The sequence below is a fragment of the Balaenoptera borealis genome (genome assembly GCF_965194805.1).
Source record: "Balaenoptera borealis genome assembly, chromosome: 9".
In the NCBI taxonomy this organism is placed as follows: Eukaryota; Metazoa; Chordata; class Mammalia; order Artiodactyla; family Balaenopteridae; genus Balaenoptera; species Balaenoptera borealis.
In genome coordinates, this window is record NC_138873.1 from 54,289,805 (window position 1) to 54,316,033 (window position 26,229).

Consider the following 26,229-nt stretch of genomic DNA (forward strand, 5'->3'; position numbering starts at 1 on the left):
CGAAAAGACAACCCTCAGAATGGGAGAAAATATTTGCAAATGAAGCAACTGACAAAGGATTAATCTCCAAAATTTACAAGCAGCTCAATATCAAAATAACAAACAACCCAATTCAAAAATAGGCAGAAGACCTAAATAGACATTTCTCCAAAGAAGATATACAGATTGCCAATAAACACATGAAAGAATGCTCAACATCACTAATCATTAGAGAAATGCAAATCAAAACTACAATGAGATATCATTTCACACCGGTCAGAATGGCCATCATCCAAAAATCTACAAACAATAAATGCTGGAGAGGGTGTGGAGAAAAGGGAACCTTCTTGCACTGTTGGTAGGAATGTAAATTGATACAACCACTATGGAGAACAGTATGGAGGTTCCTTTAAAAACTACAAATAGAACTACCATACGACCCAGCAATCCCACTACTGGGCATATACCCTGAGAAAACCATAATTCAAAAAGAGTCATTTACCACAATGTTCATTGCAGCTCTATTTACAATAGCCAGGACATGGAAGCAACCTAAGTGTCCATCAACAGATGAATGGATAAAGAAGATGTGGCACATATATACAATGGAATATTACTCAGCCATAAAAAGAAACGAAATTGAGTTATTTGTAGTGTGTTGGATGGACCTAGAGTCTGTCATACAGAGTGAAGTAAGTCAGAAAGAGAAAAACAAATACCGTATGCTAACACATATATATGGAATCTAAAAAAGAACCAAAAAAAATGGTCATGAAGAACCTAGGGGCAAGACGGGAATAAAGACGCAGACCTACTAGAGAATGGACTTGAGGATACAGGGAGGGGGAAGGGTAAGATGGGACAAAGTAAGAGAGTGGCATGGACATATATACACTACCAAATGTAAAACAGATACCTAGTGGGAAGCAGCCGCATAGCACAGGGAGATCAGCTCAGTGCTTTGTGACCACCTAGAGGGGTGGGATAGGGAGGGTGGAAGGAAGGGAGACGCAAGAGGGAAGAGATATGGAGATATATGTATATGTATAACTGATTCACTTTGTTATAAAGCAGAAACTAATCCATTGTAAAGCAGTTATACTCCAATAAAGATGTTAAAAAAATTAAAATTAAAATTAAAATTAAAAAAAAGAAAGGAATGAACAGATGTAAAATGGGCAACCATGTGAAAACCCATTGAAGAGAACTGGATGATTAATACACTACAAACAGGCTGGGACAATATGATTTATCTCCATCTCAGAATGGAAAACTACAATGCAGAAAATGAGTTTAAAATGAAAAATGTAGGAATCCTGACAAACAACAGAATAAGGGACAATCTATGTTTAAATTTAGGGCACAAATTAAAATGAGGAACCAAAATTCTGCTCGTAAAGAATCCACGAATCTACTGACAAGTTTTGGCAAGTAAGCTGAGCTGGAATTCTTCCTTAGAGAACTTGGAATTTTTCCCTAGCTCAAGGCAAACCATAGATCTAGAATGAAATGACCCACTGCATTTCTTAGTAAGATAATGATGCTTTACTGGTGGCAAAGAAGATTTTACAGAGAGGGCAAGGGCAGAAAATGGAAGCCACTTAGATTTTTCTTTGTGGTAGACACAGAGGAATAATTTAGGGTTCCCACAGAAATAACTGCACTCAGATGATAAGTCACTGCAGAAATTAAGAAAGACAACTAGAACCAAACTTGCTATTTGACAATATTTTAATAATACTATTAATAATCAAAAGATTACTTACCAGGTGTCAGAGTGGTAGGCATGTATTCTCTTTCTACAGTTGAAGAAACAGGCTTAGAGTAGAATGAGGACAACTGTCAAAGAAGAAGATTAATACATGGCTCAGACCTCTGATGTACTAAGAAGAGCTCTAACCATCTAACCATCTAAGAGATCTAACCATCTGTTCGGCGTGGCCATAAATGTTTTATCCTTTCAATAACCTAACATGTTATATATTTCAGATGAGAAAACTAAAGCTCCATAAGTAAAGTAATTTCTTTAAGGTCACACAAAGCTGCTTAGGGGTAGAAAAGGGATTTCTGTGCTGGAGCCTTTTTGTACTAGCTCACAAGAACAGATTTTTAAATGTCCAAGAATTTTGCAGGTGATCAGTAAACATAACCACTCTAAAACTGTATAGCACAGGGAACTATAGTCAATATCTTATAATAACCTATAATGGAAAAGAATCTGAAAAAGAACATGGATATGTGTGTGTATTTATATATATATGTATATATATATATGTATAAATAACTGAATCACTTTGCTGTACACCTGAAACTAACACAACATTGAAGATTAACTATACTTCAATAAAAAAAATTTTTAACGGAAAAAAAAAAGGAAAAGCTCTTCAAAATTCTACAGTATAACTTGGTCTGGGGAAAGCAGTGTTTTCCTACACTTAGAAGAAAAATATCTCCATTTTTCCTATTCTCACTTCTCAAGATCAAGGTCCCCAGCTTTCCAGAAGTCATTAAACAGCTACAATGTCATTATGTTAACACTTTATTAGCACAATCCTTTTGTAAAAAATCAAGAGCAGCATCAGGTGGATATTTCATTTCTTAAATAAATTCATGGCTTTTTATCTCTCATTTTGGATTTTTTGTAATGTAAAATTTTATTGATGTATATATACAGAAAATGCACACATTAAAAGTGTACATTTCAACTAATTTTCACAAAATGAGCACACCTATGTAACAAGCTTTCAGATTAAGAAACTGAACACGACTAGATCTTCAGAAGTCCTCGTGTGCCCATCCCTTTCACTAATTTTCTCTCAAAGGTAACAACCACCTTGAATTATAACTCAATAAATTCGTTTGGTCTGTTTTTGAACTTTATATAAATAGAATCATACAAATTTATATATTATTGTATTGAGCTTCTCTCATTCAACACTATATTTATGAAATTCATGTATATAGTTGCATGGGGTTCTAGTTTGTTCATTCTCATTGCTATGAAGCATTCCACAAATTATTTATCTATCCTACCATTGATAGTTATTTGCTGTTTTTTTCTTCAATTTTTGACAGGAGAGATGCTGCTATGAACACTCCTATGTATCTTTTTAGCAAACATATGGGGGTCATTTCAGAATTATTCAGATTTATTGGCTGTAGTTCTGAGGACTCTGAATGGGACTTAAAAATATATCATTTTTCTCTTTTCAGTGTGTATTTTTTTTATTCGATGTTTGGTTAATACTTGTGAACATTTGCTCTACATATCCTGTTAAATTTTTCCCTAACAGTATTTCTAGTGATTGCGTCAAGAAATGGCCAAGCCTTGACCTCTTTGAACATGTTACTTACTACATGTTACAGGAATTCAACAGTAGTCAAATAAGATGTCAGTATAGGCTTCTGCTGATGGATGTATGCAGACTAGGTTCACAACCAATGAAAAGTGATGGATAATATTTATTTTTAAAAAATCTTCTTAAATGCATTGACAAACTGGCTAGAATAGACTGTAAGGAATACTCAGGTCAAAAACTAAAAGGGAGGGGCTTCCCTGGTGGCGCAGTGGTTGAGAATCTGCCTGCCAATGCAGGGGACACGGGTTCGAGCCCTGGTCTGGGAAGATCCCACATGCCACGGAGCAACTGGGCCCGTGAGCCACAATTACTGAGCCTGCGCGTCTGGAGCCTGTGCTCCGTGACAAGAGAGGCCGCAATGGTGAGAGGCCCACGCACCGCGATGAAGAGTTGTCCCCACTTGCCGCAACTAGAGAAAGCCCTCGCACAGAAACGAAGACTCAACACAGTCATAAATAAATAAATAGAAGAACGTGAATTTCTTTTAAAAAAAAAAAAAACTAAAAGGGAATAGAACAGATGGACAACAAGGTCCTACTGTGTAGTACAGTGAACTATATTCAATGTCCTGGGATATACCATAATGGAAAAGAATATAAAGAAGAATGTATATGTATGTATAACTGACTCACTTTGCTGTACAGCAGAAATTAACACAACATTGTAAATCAACCATACTTCCATAAAAAAGAAAAAAACAACAAAAGCAGAGCATGCAGGGAGGAGAGAACATTGATGCTGCTTCCATCTTGAGGGCAGGCACTGAACTAGATAAACAGGAGCTTTGATATGTACAGCCTTCTGGGGCTGGGGTAGAGGAGATAAAACCCAGGGCCTGAACAGACAGTAGAGCTAGGACCCAAAGCGTACACCCTCAATGGAAGGATGAACTAGAATAACCCCTATCTCCCAGGGGATGGCAAAGACAATTGCCAATGTGTGAAAGAAGAAAAAATAGTTGTAATAAAAAATAACCCCATACTAGTCCATAAATCTCAACAAGTTTCAAAGGAATGGTATTAGACAGACCACATAGCTTAGAAACCAACAACAAAATAATAACCAGAAATATCCCACAGTTGAAAATAAAGAACTATACTTCTAAATAACCAATTATTCAAAGAAGAAATTATAACAGAAATTAAGAAATTAGACAACATTTAGAACTAAACAATAATGAAAATTCTACATATCAAAGCTTTTGGCATGCAGCTAAAACAATAATTAGAGAGATATACGACTTTTGTTGCACAGATTAGGAGTGAAAAAAGGCTACACATTATTGAACAAAGAATTCCAATTTAAGAAATTAGGAAAAGAACAGCAAAATAAATCCAAAGAAAGATGGAGATAAGAAATAATAAAGATAAAAGCAGAAATTAAAAATCAGGAAACAAACTTACAATAGTGAAAATTAACAAAATTTGGTTCTTTGAGATGATTAATAAAATTGACAGACCTCTAATGAGACTAATAAAGAAAAAAGAGAAGAGGTACAAATAAACAATATTAGAAATGAAAAAGGAAACATAACTACAGATACTGTAGACATTATAAAAAGATATGAACAGGGGCTTCCCTGGTGGCGCAGTGGTTGAGAATCTGCCTGCCAATGCAGGGGACACGGGTTCGAGCCCTGGTCTGGGAAGATCCCACATGCCGCGGAGCAACTAAGCCCGGGAGCCACAATTACTGAGCCTGCGTGTCTGGAGCCTGTGCTCCACAACAAGAGAGGCCGCGAAAGTGAGAGGCCCACGCACCACGATGAAGAGTGGCCCCCACTTGCCGCAACTAGAGAAAGCCCTCGCACAGAAACGAAAAAACCCAACACAGCCAAAAATAAATATAAAAATTAATTAATTAATTAATTAATTAAAAATGCAATAAAATTAAAAAAAAAAGATATGAACAACTTTATGAGAGTAAATTTTAAAACTTAGATGAAATAGACAAATTCCTAGAAAATTAAAACTTACCAAAACTGACTCAAGAAGAAATGAAATATCTGAACCCTCCCAAAGAAATTGACTTAATGACTAAAAACCTTCCTACATGAGAGAGAATAATGGGTTCTCCTTTAAAGCCTCTAGGTTTTGGGGTAGTTTGTTGCACAGCAATAGATAACCACAGCAGCAACTATATTTGTTATAAAGGGCTCTAGGTAAATACTTAATGATACTAAAGAAATATTATTAATTTTAGATATGACCTTGGTATTAAGTTTAAAACAAGTCCTTATCTTTTAGAGGTATATTTTAAAGTATTTATGGATGAAATGATACGAACTCTGTAACTTCCTTTGAAATAATGGTGTACATAAGGGTTACATGAAACAAGACTGACCATGTGTTGATAATTGATGGAGTTGGGTGGTAGGTATAGGAGTTCATCGTATCTTTCTCTTAATTTTTGTGTATATTTCATAACAGAATTTTTTAAGTTCCCAGGGATGACAAATATTTTATAAATATTTTTTGATGTATTCCATAGTTAATTAAAAAATTAAAAAGTGAATTCAGCATTGCCAACATAAATTTAATACAACTTCTTAGATAATTTGGATACTTCTCATATCTATCTTTTATCTTTGAAGACACTTCAAGTACTTTTTATTTTTATTTTTTTTTCATTGAAGTATAAATGACTTACAATATTATGTTAGTTTCAGGTGTATAGCATAGTGATTCGATATTTTTATGCATTACAAAATGATCACCATGATAAGTCTAGTTACTATCTGTCACCATACAAAGTTAGTACAGTATTATTGACTGTATTTCCTATGCTTACATTATATCCCCAGGTCTTATTTATTTTATAGCTGGAAGTCTGTATCTCTCATCCTCTTTATCTATTTTGCCCAACCCTCTACCCCCTTCAATCTGGAAACCACCAGCTTGTTACCTGTATCTATGAGTCTATTTATGCTTTCTGTTTGTTTGTTTTGTTTTCTTCCCCCACATATTAGTAAAATCATATGATATTTGTTTTTCTCTTTCTGACTTATTTCACTTAGCATAATACCCTCCAGGTCTATCCATGTTGTTGCAATGGCAGGATTTCATTCTTTTTATGGCTGAGTAATATTCCATTGTGTGTGTGTGTGTGTGTATGTATATATATATATATATATATATATATATATATCACATCTTCTTTATTTATTCATCTATCTATGGACACTTAGGTTTCTTTTACATCTTGGCTACTGTAAAATAATGCTGCAGTGAACATATAACTTTTCAAATCACTGTTTTCATTTTCTTCAGATAAATACCCAGAACTGAAACTTCAGGATCATATGGTAGTTCTATTTTTAATTTTTTGAGAAACCTCCACACTGCCTTTCATAGTGGCTGTACCAACTTACATCCCTCCAACAATGCATGAGGGTACCCTTTTCTCCACAATCTTGCCAACATTTGTGATTTCTTGTCTTTTGATAATAGCTATTCTATTAGGTGTGAGGTGATAACCTCATTGTGGTTTTGATTTGCATTTTTCTTATGATTAGTGATGTTGAGCATCTTTTCATGTGCCTGTTGGCCATCTGTATGTCTTCTTTAGAAAAATGTCTATTCAGCTCTTCTGCCCATTTTTAAATTGGATTATTTGGGTTTTTATATTGAACTGTATGACTTCTTTATATATTTTGAATCTGAAACCCTTACAGGACATATTGTTTGCAAATATCTTCTCCCATTCAGTAGGTTGCCTTTTTGTTTTGCTGATGGTTTCCTTTGCTGTGCAAAAGCTTTTCAGTTTGATGCAGTCCCATTTGTCTATTTTTGCTTCTGTTGCTCTTGCCTAAGGAGACAGATTTTTTAAAACATTGCTAAGACCTATGTCAAACAGCATACTGCCTATGTTTTCTTCTAGGATTTTTATGATTTCAGGTCTTACATTTAAGTCTATAATCCATTTTTAGTTTATTTTTTTATATGGTGTAGGAAAGTGGTCTAGTTTGATTCTTTTGCATGTAGTTGCCGAGTTTTCCCAACACTGTTTATTGAAGAGGTTGTCTTGTCCTCCATTGTTTATTCTTACCTCCTTTGTTGTAGATTAATTGACCATATAAGCATGGGTTTATTTCTGGGCTCTCTATTCTGTTCCATTGATCTATGTGTCTGTTCGTGTGGCAGTACCATGCTGTGTTGATTACTATAGCTTTGTAGTTTAGATTGAAATAAAGGAGTATGATGCCTCCAGCTTTGTCCTTCTTTCTCAATATTGCTTTGGCATCTTTTGTGGTTCCACACAGATTTTAGTATTATTTACTCTAGTTCTCTGAGAAATGCCACGGGTATTTTGAAAGGGATTATATTGAATCTGTAGATTGCTCTGGGTAGTATGGACATTTTAACAATATTATTTCTTCCAGTTCATAAGCATGGTATATCTTTCCATTTATTTGTGTTGTCTTCAATTTCTTTCATAAATGTCTTACAGTTTTCAGAGTACAGGTCTTTCATCTCTTTGGTTAAGTTTATTCCTAGGTATTTTATTCTTTTTGATGCAATTGTAAATGGGATTATTTTATTAATTTCTCTTTGTGATTGTTCATTATTAACTGCAACAAATTTCTGTATATTAATTTGTATCCTGCAACTTTACTAAATTCATTTATTCTAATAGTTTTCTGGTTGCTGCTTTAGGGTTTTCTACATATAGCATAATGTCATCTGCAAATAGTTAGTTTTACTTCTTTCCTTCCAATTTGGATGCCTTTTATTTCTTTTTCTTGTGTGATTGTTGTGCCTAGGACTACCAATACTATGTTGAATAGAAGTGGCGAGAGTGGGCATCCTTGTCTTGTTCCTGATCCTAGAGGAAAAGATTTTAACTTTTGACCATTGAGTATGATGTTAGCTGTGAGCTTGTCATACATAGGCATACCTCAAAGATATTGTAGGTTCAGTTCCAAACCACTGCAGTAAAGCAAATATCACAATAAAGTGACTCACACAAATTTTTTGTTTCCCAGTGCTTATAAAATTTCTGTTTATACTATACTGTACTCTATAAAGTGTGTAATAGCACTATGTCTGAAAAAGTGTACATACCTTAATTTTAAAATACTTTATTGCTAAAGAAGGCTAACCATCATCTGAGCCTTCAGCAAGTTGCAATCTTTTTGTAATAGTAACATCAGAGATCACTGATCACAGATTACTATAACGAATATAATAATAATGAAAAAGTTTGAAATATTGTGAGAATTACCAAAATGTGAAACAGAGACATGAAGTGAGCAAATGCTATTGGAAAACGGCACAGATAAACTTGACACCAGGTTGCCACAAACCTTCAATTTGTGAAAAAAAGCAATATCTCTGAAGCACAATGAAACAAAGTACAATAAAACAAGGTATGCCTGTATGGCCTTTAATATGTTCAGGTATGTTTCTTGTATATCTACTTTGTTGAGAGTTTTTACTTTAAATGGATACTGAATTTTGTCAAATGCTTTTTTGTATCTATTGAGATGATCATATGATTTTTATTTTTGGTTTATTCATGTGATGTATCACATTTATGGACTTGAAAATGTTGAAACTTCCTTGAATTCCTGGGATAAATCCCACTTGATCATAGTGTATGATCCTTTTAATGTATTGTTGAACTGGCTTGCTAATGTTTGAGGACCTTCACATCTACGTTCATCAGTGATACTGGCCGATAATTTTCTTTTTTTTTTTTTTTTTGTGGTGCCCTTGTCTGGTTTTGATACCAGGGTAATGTTAGCCTTGTAGAACGAGTATTCTTTCCTCTACAATTTTTGGAATAGTTTGAGAAGGATAGGTATTAACTCTTCTTTAAATGTTTGGTAGAATTCACCTGTGAAGCTCTCTGGTCCTGGACTTGTGCTTGTTGGGAGTTTTTTTATTATTGATTCATTTTCATTATCGGTAATCGGTCTGTTCGTATTTTCTATTTCTTCTTGACTCACTGTTAAGTGATTGTACATGTCTAGGAATTTATTCATTTCTTCTAGGTTGTCTTTTATATTGGCGTATAATTGTTCGTAGTAATTTCTTATGATCCTCTGTATTTACATGGTGTCAGTTGTAACTTCTCCTCTTTCTTTTCTGATTTTATTTATTTGGGCCTTCTTTGTTATTTTTTCCTTGATGAGTCTGGCTAAATGTTTAACAATTTTGTTTATCTTTTCAAAGAACCAGTTCTTAGTTTCATTGATCTTTTCTATTGTTTTTCAGTCTCTATTTCTTTTATTTCTATTTTGATCTTTGTGATTTCTCTCCTTCTATTAACTTTGGGTTTTGTTTGTTCTTGTTTTTCTAGTTCCTTTAGGTGTAAGGTTAGGTTGTTTATTTGAGACTTTTCTTGTTTCCTGAGGTAGGCTTGTATCACTATAAACTTCCCTCTTGCAGCTGCTTTTGCTGCATCTCATAGATTTTGGATTGTTGTGTTTCCATTTTCATCTGTCTCCAGGTATCCTTTTTTTCCTCTTTGATTTCTTCAGTGACCCACTGGTTGTTTAGTAACATGTTGTTTAGCTTCCATGTGTTTGTGTTTTTTGCACTTCTTTCCTGGGGCAGGTGTGGGTGGGGTGCCCAGGGTGCGCTAAGCTGGAGCCACCTTGAAGGGATGGCTGGAGGTGTAGGCCAAGGGCCTGGGGTGCACTAGGGCAGCCTTGGTATGCCAGCTAGATGAATGGACCATGTTCCCTTGCACACTATCAAGGTGGAGGGGGATTGCCAAAAATGGCAATCTCTGGCACCTCCTACCCTGGAGAGAGTCCCAGAAGTTCCCTGCCCATTCGGCAGATGCTTTAGGGTTTGTAAGTGGATTTCTCTCATGTATAGTCTAGGTGCCCTTTAAACTGCTGGGTTTTTTTTTTTTTTTTGCTCTTCCCCAGGGCACATGGGCTCCTCAGTGACGTCCCTACTACAGGTCCCATTGATACCGTGTCTCCATCTCTCCTACCTGTCTCTGCGTGGTCCCTCTATTGTCGGTTGTGCAGAAGCTGTTCAATCAGCCCTCAGTTCTTCTTCAGGAGAAATTGCTCTGTATGTAGGTGTAAAATCAGTGTGTCCATGGGAGGTGAGTTCAGGGTCTTCTTATGCTGTCATCTCGGAGGAACTCTTCAAATACTTTTTAGAATGAAATGGATAGGAAGAAAAAAATTATGTATACTGATTACTAAAACATATAGCAAATCATTTTACTGGTATGAAATATCCCAAACACCCCTCCACCCACCCCTGCAATCTTCTTGCCAAGACTGAATCCTTGAGTTCAAAACAGCCTCTTCCTAGGATATCAATACTGACAACAATTTCGTGTACAATTTCCAGTCTCAATTTCCCACTAGAATGCATGTCACTCCCGTCAGAACAGGGACCTCATTACATTTACTTTGTGTGCATGATCCCAGCAGAGTACCTAGCCCATGGTTCAGGCTCAACAAATTGCAGGGTTATGTATTGCATTTCACCCACTCCTACCTCTCTCACTAGCTTATGGTGAGGCTTAAAAGTGATGAAAGTAAAAGCCTTATAAATTGAATGTTTAATTGCACCAGATCCTCTGTCCCAGGTAGAAAGCAGGCGGTTCTCATCTTTTGAAAGAGCCTTCTTTGAGTGGAGGAGGAGGCTCCTTCCCTGGCTCACTCCACTTCCACAAGAAAATGGAGTGTTTTCTTTGTTTCTTCACTCACTAGTTGGGCCTCCCCAGCCTGGGGTGGAGAGGCTAGAGCCAAAGGAGGACAAAACCCTGGCTTGCTGCCAGTCACACCACAGCCATCTCTGTGGGGACATGTTACTCAGAGCATATTTTGGCATACACTCAGTCACTTCAGTTAATTCAGAAGGGGCATGCTGTGAGCTCCTGGGAGGGAGCCACAGCATGTCCAAAGGGCACAAAATAATGGGGATTTTTCTGTGTGGTCTCACCCAATTTATCTTCTCAAGTAGCTCAATCACTAAATGGAAATACTCAACCTCCATCCTCCCCATGCCTTTGACAAGGTAAAAGGAGTTTAAGAGCTTTTTTTTTTTTTTTTAATTTAAAGTTCTGCTTCTTTTGCCCTTCCATAGTCAAGACAAAACAAAATAATGGATTATTATGCTTCATGGGGGCATGAAATAATTTCAGTTAAATTTGAGATTCGTGTTTAACACGTCAGTTTGTCATTGCAAATTGACTTCTCTGTGCAGATCAAGAAACAAAAGAGGTTTTTGGAATGAATGCCAAAGGAGCTGAATAACCAGCCATCATGGGTGGATTAAAAATAGCCACAATTGAGAGGGAGTCTACACATTCTGTTTTTTAGCTGTTTAGATGAATTTTCATGACTTTTCCTTTGTCTGGTAGATGTTTGTTTTTCTACATGGTTTAAGTAGGATTAATTCAATCATTTTATACCTAGGACCCTCTGAAAGACAATTTTACGTTTGAGTATATTTAAGTCCCTAGGTCCACCTCTTTCCTTCCTGCAACTGTGATAGCTCAGCTTCTCATACCCTCCTGTTGTGACTCTGGCCAAGTTCTCCCATCCCTCCTAGAACACAAGTGTACAATTTAGTCAACCCTAGTCCATAGGAACCAATCCTTATAGCTCAGAAATGTAAATATAGCTTCCAGAAAGGACCTCTCCACTGTAGTCCCAAAGATCAATTTACTGTTTAAACCAATAAGCCCAATTCATCGGGGGAATCATGCACCATATATATTTTATTACCTAGCTGTAGGAGATATTCCTAAAAGGAAATGTGTCATAGAGCTATATACATGGTGACAAGTTCTGGGAGGGGGTTTTGGTTTTTGTTGTTGTTGTTGTTGTCTTGCTCAAGAGGGAATTGGTGTTTCTTGAAAAACTGGAGGGAGGGACAAGCACTCTTACCACTCCTTACCAACCACCTTTGCTCTCTGGGTCTCCTTGGTCAGCTCAGTACTGGTAGAGAATTGCTGTTCACTGTCTATACACATGGCAACCAGATCTGACCCATGTGTGTGTGTGCCTTTGAGATGGAGAGGAAATAGGAGCCTCCCAAGTTCAGATCAGTTGCTTTGATTCCCATTTCCACTGTGGATTGGCTCATTTGTGTTTACTTCTCTCAATCATCCATTTTGGTTAGTGAACAGGTCACACAATGAAGAAATTCATATGGCCTGAAATGGTATGTGAATGTGTATGTGTATTAATTAGGTAATTTAGAAATAGCATATTTGAAAAATAAACCAGCAAGAACCTGGCACTGATGTTCTGTAACTTGGTTTCCTATTGCCTTGAACAGCTATTATGATCACTGGTGGCCAAATGAATTCAAAAGCAAAACATGTACAACACAGACTGATACAATCCTTTCCCAGGTTCCGGAGAACAGCTTGTGGTGGCTCTGTTTCATCAAAGGAAGCTCTGGTCTGTTGCAAGAATGGCTTGCTCATTCTGCCGATGAATTAGTTGTATTAATGTGCCAGAAAAAAGCAGCGATATGGGGATAATTTCTATAAAACTTGATGTTTCATCCGAATGCGATTAACAGAGCCAAGAATTTTTGTCCTTGCTACTGTGAAATAACTCAGAGCCAGTGATTGAGTTAATCAGAGCTAATCTTTTGTCCACATTTGAACAAAGTGTCAGTTGATTTTCCTTCCTTTCTGCATAATAGTTTTTGAGAGAGACATTTTGTTTTTTCAGTTTGAAGATTTTTTAGTGAGAATAAGAGTATGGAATCTACCAGATTAGAGATAAATTTGGAGATGCAGGGGATAAACAACTATGAAAATTTTGTAAAAAACTCATTATTAAATACATATTCCAGGCCAACCACAGAGGCGGAGCTGTGGAGCCCCAATCCCAAGTTGGCCACCATCCAAGAGCCAGAAACCTGATTCCTTTCTGACTTGCCCATCCTCCAGCCGTGTGGCTGACAGGGTCTTGGTGCTCCGGCTGGGTGTCAGGCCTGAGCCTCTGAGGTGGGAGAGCCGAGTTCAGGACATTGGACCATCAGAGACCTCCTGGCCCCACGTAATATCAATCAGCGAGAGCTTTCCCAGAGATCTCCATCTCAACGCTAAGACCCAGCTCCACTCAACAACCAGCAGCTCCAGTGCTGGACACCCCATGCCAAACAACCAGCAAGACAAGAACACAACCCCACACATTAGAAGAGAGGCTGCCTAAAATCATAATAAGTTAACTGACAGCCCAAAACACACCGCCGGACGCGGTCCTGCCCACCAGAAAGACAAGATCCAGCCTCATCCACCAGAAAACAGGCACCAGTCCCCTCCACCTACACAACCCACTGAACCAACCTTACCCACTGGGGGCAGACACCAAAAACAATGGGAACTACAAACCTGCAGCTGGCGAAAAGGAGATCCCAAACACAGTAAGTTAAGCAAAATGAGAAGACAGAGAAATACGCAGCAGATGAAGGAGTAAACTAAAAAACCACCAGACCAAACAAATGAAGAGGAAATAGGCAGTCTATCTGAAAAAGAATTCAGAGTAATGATAGTAAAGATGATCTAAAATCTTGGAAATAGAATAGAGAAAATATAAGAAACGTTTAGCAAGGACCTAGAAGAACTAACGAGCAAACAAACAATGATGAGCAACACAATAAATGAAATTAAAAATACTCTAGAAGGGATCAATAGCAGAATAACTAAGGCAGAAGAATGGATAAGTGACCTGGAAGATAAAATAGTAGAAATAACTACCACAGAGTAGAATAAAGAAAAAAGAATGAAAAGAATTGAGGACAGTCTCAGAGACCTCTCGGACAACATTAAAAACACCAACATACGAATTATAGGGGTCCCAGAAGAAGACGAGAAAAAGAAAGGGACTGAGAAAATATTTGAAGAGATTATAGTTGAAAACTTCCCTAATATGGGAAAGGAAATAGTCAATCCAATCCAGGAAGCACAGAGAGTCCCATACAGGAGAAATCCAAGGAGAAACAGGCCAAGACACATATTAATCAAACTATCAAAAATTAAATACAAAGAGCAAATATTAAAAGTAGCAAGGGAAAAACAACAAATTACACATAAGGGAATCCCCATAAGGTTAACAGCTGATTTCTCAGCAGAAACTCTGCAAGCCAGAAGGGAGTGGCAGGACATATTTAAAGTGATGAAGGAGAACAACCTACAACCAAGATTACTCTACCCAGCAAGGATCTCATTCAGATTTGACAGAGAAATTGAAAGCTTTACAGACAAGCAAAAGCTAAGAGAATTCAGCACTACCAAGCCAGCTTTACAACAAATGCTAAAGGAACTTCTCTAGGCAGAAAACACAATAGAAGGAAAAGACCTACAATAACAAACCAAAAACAATTAAGAAAATGGGGCTTCCCTGGTGGTGCAGTGGTTGAGACTGCCTGCCAATGCAGGGGACACGGGTTCAAGCCCTGGTCTGGGAAGATCCCACATGCCGCGGAGCAACTGGGCCCGTGAGCCACAATTTCTGAGCCTGCGCGTCTGGAGCCTGTGCTCCGCAACAAGAGAGGCTGCGATAGTGAGAGGCCCGCGCGCCGCGATGAAGAGTGGCCCCCGCATGCCACAACTAGAGAAAGCCCTTGCACAGAAACGAAGACCCAACACAGCCAAAAAAATAAAATAATAAAATAAATAAATTAAAAAAAAAAAGACAGCCCTCTCCACATGGCTCTTTAAAAAAAAAAATTAAGAAAACGGTAATAGGAACATACATATCAATAATTACCTTAAATGTAAATGGATTAAATGCTCCAACCAAAAGACACAGACTGGCTGAATGGATACAAAAACAAGACCTGTATATATGCTGTCTACAAGAGACCCCCTTCAGACCTAGTGACACATAGAGACTGAAAGTGAGGGGATGGAAAAAGATATTCTGTGCAAATGGAAATCAAAAGGAAGCTGGAGTACCAATTCTCATACTAGACAAAATAGACTTTAAAATAAAGGCTATTACAAGAGACAAAAAAGGACGTTACATAATGATCAAGGGATCAATCCAAGAAAAAGATATAACAATTGTAAATATTAATGCACCCAATATAGGAGCACCTCAATACATAAGGCAAATGCTAACAGCCATAAAAGGGGAAATCGACAGTAACACAATCATAGTAGGGGACTTTAACACCCCACTTTCACCAATGGACAGATCATCCAAAATGAAAATAAATAAGGAAACACAAGCTTTAAATGACACATGACCTAATTGATATTTATAGGATATTCCATCCAAAAACAACAGAATACACTTTCTTCTCAATTGCTCATGGAACATCCTCCAGGATAGATCACATCTTAGGTCACAAATCAAGCCTTGGTAAATTTCAGAAAATTGAAATCGTATCAAGTATCTTTTCCAACCACAACATTATGAGACTAGATATCAATTACAGGAAAAAAACTGTAAAAAATACAAACACATGGAGGCTAAACAATACAATACTAAATAACCAAGAGATCACTGAAGAAATCAAAGAGGATATCAAAAAATACTTACAACAAATTACAATGAAAACACGACGACCCAAAACCAAAGGGATGCAGCAAAAGCAGTTCTAAGAGCAAAGTTTATAGCAATACAATCCTACCTCAAGAAACAAGAAAAATCTCAAATAAACAACCCTAAACTTACACCTAAAGCAATTAGAGAAAGAAGAACAAAAAACCCAAAGTTAGCAGAAGGAAAGAAATCATAAAGATCAGATCAGAAGTAAATGAAAAAGAAATGAAGGAAACAATAGGAAAGATCAATAAAACTAAAAGCTGGTTCTTCAGGAATAAAAACAATATTGATAAACCATTAGCCAGACTCATCAAGAAAAAAAGGGAGAAGACTCAAATCAATAGAATTAGAAATGAAAAAGGAGAAGTAACAACTGACACTGCACAAATACAAAGGACCATGAGAGATTACTACAAGCAACTCTATGCCAATAAAATGGACAACCTGGAAGAAATGGACAAATTCTTAGAAAAGCACAACCTTCCGAGACTGAACCAGGAAGAAATAGAAAATATGAACAGACCAATCTCAAGCACTGGAATTGTAACTGTGATTTAAAATCTTCCAACAAACAAAAGCCCAGGACCAGATGGCTTCACAGGTGAATTCTATCAAACATTTAGAGAAGAGTTAACACCTATCCTTCTCAAACTCTTCCAAAAAATAGCAGAGGGAGGAACATTCCCAAACTCATTCTATGCAGCCACCATCACCCTGATACCAAAACCAGACAAAGATGTCACAAAGAAAGAAAACTACAGGCCAATATGTCTGATGAACACAGAGTTAAAAATCCTCAACAAAATACAAGCAAACAGAATCCAACAGCATGTTAAAAGGATCATACACCATGATCAAGTGGGGTTTATCCCAGGAATGCAAGGATTCTTCAATATACACAAATCAATCAATGTGATACACCGTGTTAACAAACTGAAGGAGAAAAACCATATGATCATCTCAAAAGATGCAGAAAAAGCCTTCGACAAAATTTAACACCCATTTATGATAAAAACCCTTCAGAAAGTAGGCATAGAGGGAACTTTCCTCAACATAATAAAGGCCATAGATGACAAACCCACAGACAACATCATTCTCAATGGTGAAACTCTGAAACCATTTCCACTAAGATCAGGAACAAGACAAGGTTGCCCATTCTCACCACTATTACTCAACATAGTTTTGGAAGTTTTAGCCACGGCAATCAGAGAAGAAAAAGAAATAAAAGGAATCCAAATTGGAAAAGAAGAAGTAAAGCTGTCACTGTTTGCAGATGGCATGATACTATACATAGAGAATCCTAAAGATGCTACCAAAAAACTACTAGAGCTAATCAATGAATTTGGTAAAGTAGCAGGATACAGAATTAATGCACAGAAATCTCTTGCATTCCTATATACTAATGATGAAAAATCTGAAAGAGAAATTAAGGAAACACTCCCATTTACCACTGCAACAAAAAGAATAAACTACCTATGAATAAACCTACCTAAGGAAACAAAAGACCTGTATGCAGAAAACTGTAAGACACTGATGAAAGAAATTAAAGATGGTACAAGCAGATGGAGAGATATACCATGTTCTTGGATTGGAAGAATCAGCATTGTGAAAATGACTATACTACCCAAAGCAGTCCACAGATTCAATGCAATCCCTATCAAACTACCAATGGCATTTTTCACAGAACTAAACAAAAAGTTCACAATCTGTATGGAAACACAAAAGACCCCGAACAGCCAAAGCAATCTTGAGAAAGAAAAATGGAGCTGGGGGAATCAGGCTCCCGGACTTCAGACTATACTACAAAGCTACAGTAATCAAGACATTATGGCACTGGCACAAAAACAGAAATATAGATCAATGGAACAGGATAGAAAGCCCAGAGATAAACCCACGCACATATCTTATCTTTGATCACCTTATTTTTGATAACGGAGGTAAAAATATACAATGGAGAAAAGACAGCCTCTTCAATAAGGGGTGTTGGGAAAACTGGACAGCTACATGTAAAGGGATGAAATTAGAACACTCCGTAACACCATACACAAAAATAAACTCAAAATGGATTAAAGACCTAAATGTAAGGCCAGACACTATCAAACTCTTAGAGGAAAACATAGGCAGAACACACTACGACATAAATCACAGCAAGATCCTTTTTGACCCACCTCCTAGAGAAATGGAAATAAAAACAAAAATAAACAAATGGGACCTAATGAAACTTAAAAGCTTTTGCACAGCAAAGGAAACCATAAACAAGATGAAAAAGACAGCTCTCAGAATGGAAGAAAATATTTGCAAATGAAGCAACTGACAAAGGATTAATCTCCAAAATATACAAGCAGCTCATGCAGCTCAATATCAAAAAAAACAAACAACTCAATCTAAAAATGCACAGAAGACCTAAATAGACATTTCTCCAAAGAAGATATACTGATTGCCAACAAACACATGAAAGGATGCTCAACATCATTAATCGTTAGAGAAATGCAAATGAAAACTACAATGAGGTTCACCTCACACTGGTCAGAATGGCCATCATCAAAAAATCTACAAACAATAAATGCTAGAGAGGGTGTGGAGAAAAGGGAACCCTCTTGCACTGTTGGTGGGAATGTAAATTGATACGGCCACTATGGAGAACAGTATGGAGGTTCCTTAAAAAACTAAAAATAGAACTACGACCCAGCAATCCCACTACTGGGCATATACCCTGCGAAAACCATAATTCAAAAAGAGTCATGTACCACAATGTTCATTGCAGCTCTATTTCCAATAGCCAGGACATGGAAGCAACCTAAGTGTCCACCGACAGATGAATGGATAAAGAAGATGTGGCACATATATACAATGGAATATTACTTAGCCATAAAAAGAAACGAAATTGAGTTATTTGTAGTGAGGTGGATGGACCTAGAGTCTGTCATACAGAGTGAAGTCAGAAAGAGAAAAACAAATACCGTATGCTAACACATATATATGGACTCTAAAAAAGAACAAAAAAAATGGTCATGAAGAACCTAGGGGCAAGATGGGAATAAAGACGCAGACCTACTAGAGAATGGACTTGAGGATACAGGGAGGGGGAAGGGTAAGATGGGACAAAGTGAGAGAGTGGCATGGACATATATACACTACCAAATGTAAAATAGATAGCTAGTGGGAAGCAGCCGCATAATACAGGGAGATCAGCTCAGTGATTTGTGACCACCTAGAGCAATGGGATAGGGAGGGTGGGAGGGAGACGCAAGAGGAGATATGGGGATATATGTATATGTATAGCTGATTCACTTTGTTATACAGCAGAAACTAACAAAACATTGTAAAGCAACTATACTCCAATAAAGATGTTAAAAAAAAATACACATTCCATAGATACTGACCTTTAAAGCTGTAGTGTAGCAGGTCAGAAGCTATAAACATAGCCTTGCCTTTATTCTTTGGGAAGCAGTAGAAAATTGTGGTAAATATGCACACGAGGGCATCAGAATGATTCAAAGTTTTAACACTGCCTCCATCACTCTAGGTTATAATGGGAACTGAAGCTAATTGCTGGAGACTGCTTTATTCCTCAATGTCCCATCAACAATGAGGGGTAAAGATACTTACCAACCTCACTGAGAAATTGAATGACATAATGTAAGTAAAGCTCCCAGCACAAAGTAAGTATTCAACAAGTGGTAACCATACCTACTAGCTGCTTAACTATTAAATCAATGTAATACTTACACTTCAAGTGATAATGAAGGTTAGGCACCAAATCAGAGAAAAATAGTAACAATTTATCTTATTTGAATTAATTAACTCAAGGTGTTAATACACTAACTTTCTCTGTAATTCACACTGCCTTATCCACGTATACATAGTAGATTATTAAAAACAACAACAACAAGACAACCAAACACCACTTAGTGCATCTGAGACAGCTGATGTATAGGAAGCTTTCTGAATGCATGATGATTTGACTATGGCAAGCTGACTCAGAGGTGGCAAAACAACTCAGTGTTTGGGTATAGAACCTGATTTCTATTTTAAATATGTAAATCCTTTAGATCTCAGTTTCTTTACCAGCCAGGGTTTGAGATGGCGGGAGCAGGGAAGGCAATCACTTCCCTTCCTGCTTCTCCACTAAGTGGTGGAGCAAGGATTAAAAGAGGAATCTTTTAGACACCAAAATATGTGCATTTAAGTACTGTACTACAACTGCTTCCCCAGTTAGGGATAAAGACTGGGCTGTGCCAGTAGTTCCCAGCCAGCGACACTCAAGAGAAGCAGGTGGTACAGGGGCAGAAGGTGTGGCCTCTTGGAACCCCCTGCCTGCATTTGAATCCAGCTCTGCCACGTGTGCCGTAAAACCTTGCAAAAATTACTTAATCTCTCCATGCCTGAGCTTCCTTACCTAGAAAGTGAGGATGGAAACAATACTTGTCCATAAATTCATAGGAGGGTTAAACATCTAAAACATGCAATTTGCTTAGAACAGTGTCTCATCTATTAAATTAAAAGCAGTTGTTACCTGTTATTTATCTTGATGGACATATGGGAAACATGCTAAGGTTTGGGGTTTTTTTCTTCATTTATTTGTTATTGAATCTGTGGGATTTTGTCTCATTTGCAACACAGTTTTTACTCTGTCCTACAAAGCTGGGGATATACCTTTTATCTCTTATGCACTGACTACTTCAAACACTGCTCATATATGTTTTTTTCTCTTATTTCATAGGGATTTCTGGGAATTAAAGGGGATATTTCCAAATCAAGCTACTCCTTCGTGAGGACTATAAGTGTTAAGTTATCTATCTTTAGGCCAATGATTCCAAAATCACTAAGCTTTTAAAAGTGAGTTGTCGCAAAAAAAAAAAAAAAAAAAAAAATGAGTTGTCGGAACTGCATTGTAAACTGCTGAGAACTATAAAATTGTAAGGTAAACACTTACTCAAGGAAGTTGGATCTTATCATAGAGCTTGGCTTTAAAATCAGCATTTAAGGCAAATATTAAACATAATTAAAATTACTCTTGAACATCTCTTAGAGCACAGGATAGTTCTGTTTGTCAGTAAATCCACTATAGTCACTTTTTTCTCCAGCTTTGGAGCAGATGACATTTCTTCTGCTGAACACCAGATGAAGAAACAGACTTGTACTTAAGCCATTTTCATATGAAAAAAAACATGCACAACATAAACCTAGCACTTTATAGATACTATCTCATTTACTCTTCACAGTAGCCTTATGAAGTATTAGTATGTATTCCTTTCTCACCTCCTAAGGACTGAGGCAAAGCAAATAACTGACTCGCCTGTGGTCACTGGCAGGTGGGCTGTGGAGCAGAATTTTGATCTCAGCTCACCGAAGCCCCTAATTTCCCTCCACATGTTCCCTCTGCCGAGAATAACTTTTGTATGACATTGAATGATACAAATTGTCCTTTACTCTGCTCAAGCAAGACTGCTTAGCATCTACTGGAGGAAAGGTTGAGTTTAGAGCTTCTCGCATTGAATGCAGAGAAGTTGGAGGAAGTCCAAAGAAGACTAAGGAACCCATTTGAAGATAGTCCCAATAGGGATGCAGTTTAAGAGTGGAAAGATATAAAGAGAGATAGGACATTACTGACTCTGCTGGGTTTTAGAGCCATAAATAAATTATGCAGGGAAGCCAGGGAAGAAGCATCCTGGCAGGCTGGGTGGCTTGGTTGCAGCCTTCCTTGAAGAGGGGCTGGAAGGGGGCCTCCCGAGAGTCCTTTCCATCCACAGTTCTAGGAACCCACCCTGGACATCACTAATAAGTGGAGCAAAGCTAGAGAGATTTCGCCCACCAGCTAGTTACAGACACTACTCAGCTGATTCCTAGAATGCCTCTCTAAAGGGGAACCAGACATTACTGTCTTCTCACTTAATGATGGGGAAATGAGGCCCAGACACCAGATTCACGGGAAAAGTGACGGCTCCACAGGCACTTTTGCTGGACAGGCGGCCCCAAGGGCACCGGCTCCACGGCCAACAGGCAGTATCCACGCCTACCCCTGGCCTAGAGGACGCGCACAGGGCCCAGGGGGGTGGGCCGTAATAGGGTGTAATCAGGGGAATGTTCCTGATGGCCGGTGCCATATACCTGTGGTCACCAGACCAGCCCAGCCCTCTGTATAAACAGGCCTGTGAAAGAGACCAATTACTCAAATCCCTGGTCCACAATAAAGTCAGATCCTTTCTTGTGGCCTTGCTCTTTCTAAAGGGTTCTTTTTCTTTTAATTGCTTTTTTTTCCTGATTATACATACAATATAGTTAATACAAAAAAGGAAAAAACTGAAAAGTGTATAAGATAAACAATATAGAGAAGATCAGATAAACAACGAGGTCCTACTGTATAGCACAGGGAACTATATTCAGTATCCTGTAATACACCATAATGGAAAAGAATATGAAAAAGAATATGTATATGTATGTATAACTGAATCACTCTGCTGTACACCAGAAACTAACACAACACTGTAAATCAACTATACTTCAATTTAAAAAAAAGAAGGGATTTCCCTGGTGGTCCAGTGGTAAAGAATCCACCTTACGGTGCAGGGGACGCGGGTTCGATCCCTGGTCAGGGAACTAGGATCCCACATGCCGCAGGGCAGCTGGGCCTGCGCGCCACAACTACTGAGCTCTCATGCCTCAACTAGAGAGCCTGCGTGCCACAAGCTACAGAGCCCACGCACACTGTAGTCTGCGTGCCACAACTAGAGAAGAGAAAACCTGCACGCCAGAATTAGAGAGAAGCCCACGTGCCACAATGAAAGATCCCGCATGCCTCAATGAAGATCCTGCGTGCCACAACTAAGACCCGACACAGCCATAAATAAATAAATAAATAAATAATTTTTAAAAGATCATGTATTTACTATATAGTATATCTTTTCCTTATAAAACTCAGCTATATAATAGTCTATGATATGGATAATAGTAACAATAATAATGAGATAGCTTATGTGCCAAATGCTGTGCTAAGGACTTAATTTGCATCATCTCACTTATTGAAAGCAATCTGTACAGGAATTACTTGACACTTCCTCCAGGTCCAATTCAGTATGGCACTTTTTTTTTATAAATTTTAAAATTTATTTATATATTTATTTTATTTATTTGGCTGCATTGGGTCTTCGTTGCTGCACGCGGGCTTTCTCTAGTTGCGGCGAGTGGGGGCCACTCTTTGTTGAGATGTGTGGGCTTCTCATTGTGGTGCCTTCTCTTGTTGTGGAGCATGGGCTCTAGGTGCGCGGGCTTCAGTAGTTGTGGCATGCTGCTTCAGTAGTTGAGGCTCGCGAGCTCTAGAGCGCAGGCTCAGTAGTTGTGGCGCATGGGCTTAGTTGCTCCGTGGCATGTGGGATATTCCCGGACCAGGGCTTAAACTCGTGTCCCCTGCATTGGCAGGCAGATTCTTAACCATTGCACCACCAGGGAAGTCCCCAGTATGGCACTTTTAAAGAGTCAGATATTTTCTTTTCCCTTTCTTTAAAAAAAAAAAAAAGGCTAAAAAATCTAGTGATTCAGGAACATCAAAATCAGCTAGGTCATCTTTTCTTTTTTTTAATATTTATTTATTTATTTATTTATTTATTTATTTGGCTGTGCCGGGTCTTAGTTGCGGCATGCGGGATCTTCATTGCGACATGAGGGGGTCTTTAGTTGCGGCATGCAGGCTCTTAGTTGCGGCATGCAGGATCTAGTTCCCTGACCAGGGAACAAACCCGGCCCCCCTGCACTGGGAGCGTGGAGTCTTAACAACTGGATCACCAGGGAAGTCCCTCAGCTAGATCATCTTATCATCTTGATTACAGCCTCAGAGGTATGGTTAATATTAAAACCTAAGAAGAACTTACAAAAATTGACATGAATGATAAGCCTCTAGATTTATAAGGCCCCTGTGGGCTCTGTTAATCTGAAAATTCAACAATGGCCTACCACACCTCATCACCAGGCCAATGGTAAAATTATCTGTCTACTTTTAGAACTGTTTAGAGTTTGTGCTTAAGCCACACTTCATTTTGATGACCTTCTGTAAAGGTCTACTAACCTTTTTAGTTCTGTAATTTTCAGTCTTGTAACTTATTAAAGACGATACTGATACAAACATTCTACTAAGCTTTATGAAAGATATAATTTTAAAAGACCAGCACATCTAAATAATAAAGTTTTCACCTACAATTTCTTAATAGAATTGTGTTTGGAATGTAGTATAATATTAAAAAATAGTCAATACAAAATGCAAAGTCCTTACAGAGGAATCCACACTTCTATCCTCTTGTTTTCTCTTCACTTTAGTTCGTTTGTGTTTCTACTTTTCAGCAACTTTCCATTTTTCTCCTAACTCTGAACACTAATTCTCCCTTCTGGAACCCAGAGATAATTTGTGATTTAAAAATCCTCTAAGGAACAGAGTAATGGTTACCAGAGGGGAAGAGGTAGGGGGAGGGTGAAATGGGTAAAGGGGGTCAGCTGTATGGTGATGGATGGAAACTAAATTTTTGGTGATGAGCAAGCTATAGAGTATGCAGAAGTAGAAATATAATGTCGTACACATGAAACTTAAATAATGTTATAAACCAATGTTATCTCAATAATAAATACATACTTACATACATAAATATTAAGAAAATAAATAAATAAAAATCCTTTAAGGCTACTGAATTTTAAAATGTGCTTTCTTAATTAAAATCTTAGCAAAAACAAGCCCTAACATAGGGCTTACTATTGTGAGATACTTTTACATAATATATTTTTCTCTTTGCATTGTGCCTCAATTCCAACTATTACCTATTAGGCAGAAAATGAGACATGTCCTATTCACTAATCCCATACATTAAAGCAACTATATCAAGTCACATGAGTCAGGTTTAAAAATATGAGATGTAGGCAGAATACATTTAAAGGCTAATCTACTTTTTTCCTGAGTATATTTTCCCGGTACATATGGCTATGTACCATAGAGCCATAATGAAGGTTTTGCACCCATTTGTGCCCAGAACTAACTGTGCCTGGCACATGGTGGCACTTCATAAATATCTGTTGAATGAATGAATTTGCAACCAATGAAGTGATTTGAGGAGCACAGAGAGAAAAGGGCAACTCTGGTCTCTGCCCCCTACCATGAACCAAGCCAAGAAAACCTCAGCCCCTCCCAGGTCCCATAAATGGCAGGATCACCCCACTCATTTGGTTCCTGGCCTCAAAGGTTGGCTGTGGCTGAGTTTTTCTGACGGAGCAGAGTGAGGCCTCTTCACAAATGCTGACTTGGATCTCAAATGCTGACCTTCATATTTTTTCTAAGAACCTCTTTTACACAAAGTAGAGAAGTAGTTGTTAGATAACAGTTAGCTCTCCATCCCATTTCCTAAGAGAGAACAACTGCTTACATGGCCCAGACATTAAGATTTGTTGTTCCAGTTACAACTACTCATGTGGCAACACCCTATGTATAGGATGCACAGAAGAATACTCTCTTTGAATGGTCTTGATATTATAAAAAGAGTTTAATGGTACACTTGCATATTTGAATTGCATCTTTGATGAGTGAATATTTAAATAAATTTCTTTATTATTGGTTATTCTTCATTTGTAATCTTCCCCATTTTTATTTACTTTACAATTAATTTTTTATTGAGATATAACTGACTACAAATAATTTTTAATTTGATCAGGTGGAATGGGAATATTTCATAGTCAGTTATTGCTCATTTGTTTATACATCAGTGTTTATCTTTCTTTAATCATCTCCATAATGATATTGCCTAGATCTAACTGTAATTTTTATATCAATCAGCTTTATTTACCATTTGAAAAATAACTGCTGTTTAGCTACATACTGAATTTCTTGAATTTAGGTCTTGTTCAGAACAAAATTTATTTAAGAACAATGATGCTATACTTTTGATGATGTAAAAATTTAGGTATTATTGTTTCCAAAACATTCAGTACTCTATCCTAACCTAAATCTTCTGCCTTCTGCCTTGTGTAATATAAGGATGTATCCTGGGATGAGGACTGAAACTTTGAAAACTGTCTGGGCCTCTCACACAGAAGTTCATGGTCCATCTTTCAGGAAATAATCTCAAGGTGGATATTCAGAAGCAGTGAAATTCTAAACTAACCAGAGGCTCTCCTAATATCAGTGTTCACTAAACTCATAAGAATTTTGAATGCCTCAGAGATCCCCCAATCTACTCCAAGCAGGTATTCCTGCTGTTAGACAAAGACTAAGGTCTTCTGGGTGGATAAAGGTGCAAACTTCTTCCCTGAGATGTGACCTTCACCTAAAACCTGGGAGCTCTCCAATCTCTCAAGGGACTGACTCTAAGAGCATGTTCAAATGGAGACAACCCACAAAGCTTTGGGAAAGCAGAGGAAAAAAGCCAA

General features: G+C 37.6%; 1 long non-coding RNA gene across 1 annotated transcript in view; it reads right to left on the bottom strand.

Moving 5' to 3' along the window:
- Positions 1-26,229, bottom strand: part of LOC309634822 — a 111,784-nt gene that overhangs the window by 77,813 nt on the left and 7,742 nt on the right. The window contains exons 3-4 of the long non-coding RNA XR_014248444.1: positions 10,287-10,453; positions 1,746-1,818 (exon numbers count right to left, since the gene is read on the bottom strand). This is a non-coding gene — a long non-coding RNA (uncharacterized lncRNA). The remainder of the gene's footprint in view (positions 1-1,745; positions 1,819-10,286; positions 10,454-26,229) is intronic.